Genomic DNA, 1,135 nt, shown 5'->3' on the forward strand with positions numbered 1-1,135 from the left:
CCAGCTCCCCATCCTCTGTGAGTAAGCTCTACCTAGTTCAGCTCAAAGGTAGTTTCTGGAGGGCAGTGAGCCTATCAGTGTTGGTCACCTCAGGCTGTAGCTTAATCATGAGATTCTGCTGAAACTCAAACAACTATCATGAAAGAGCAGTCAATGAGGCAAGGACTATGGCTGTTCACATTTGACAGATGAGGAAACTGAAGCTAAGAGACCACATGTAACTAGGGTCTTGTTGGCCATGCTATTTATGTCCCAACGAGCCACTAGAATCAGTAAGTCTTCCAGAAAAGCATTTCCTGGTTGCATAAGGGGAGTGTCACATCTTTCTGCCTCTCCCAACAAACAAGGCACTTACAATGCCAATCTTTTAGTTTCCCCCCAAATTATAAGCTCGAACGTCAACGGAGAGTTGTAGCTGCATCAAAAAATATGCAGTCATCTGACGTTTCTAAACAGGGGAGAAGGAGGTAACTGAGGACTCCAATCCAGATTTAGATGAGCAAGTAGGATGAGAACAAGAAAGGCTCTCAAGGCCACTGTGAAAGATGCCAAGCGACACATCTTGATTTTATCAGATGGACAGTGTGATGTATGGGCACACGGGGCTGACTTAAAGGGGGAAAATTGAGCTGCCAGAAATTATATAGATCCGATTTCCAATCACAGCTCCCTACTTATTGTAAGTGTCGCTCATCAGCTTGACTTTACTCAGATGTAAAATGGGAATAGAATTGCTATCAGTGTAGAACTGGTAGCAGTGTCACAGTGCTACCAAGGACACAGGGGATCACACCTGGTCAGTGAGACTGCTGTTTAATCAATGTTCCACTTCCTCATTATCTATTACTAGGCACTGCCTACAAAGGACATTTAATAAATATGACTGCCTGAGTCCAGAACTGCCAAGTACCCATTAGAATAATCTTTTTTTTTTCATTTTATAGTTTATAAAACCCCTTTCTATCTCCATTATTAATCAAAACAATCTTGTGAGATCAAAAGGCAGGTGTTAACTCCAATTTAATGATGGTTGGGTAGAAACTTAGGTCAAGCCTGGTGGGTAGTCCTTCTGGGTTTCAAACACCAAACCCTTCTTACTCAGTCAGAACTTTTAAAGTAGGTACAAACATTTTAA

This window comes from Pteropus medius, unplaced genomic scaffold (genome assembly GCF_902729225.1).
Source record: "Pteropus medius unplaced genomic scaffold, Ma_sr-lr_union100, whole genome shotgun sequence".
NCBI classification, from domain to species: Eukaryota; Metazoa; Chordata; class Mammalia; order Chiroptera; family Pteropodidae; genus Pteropus; species Pteropus medius.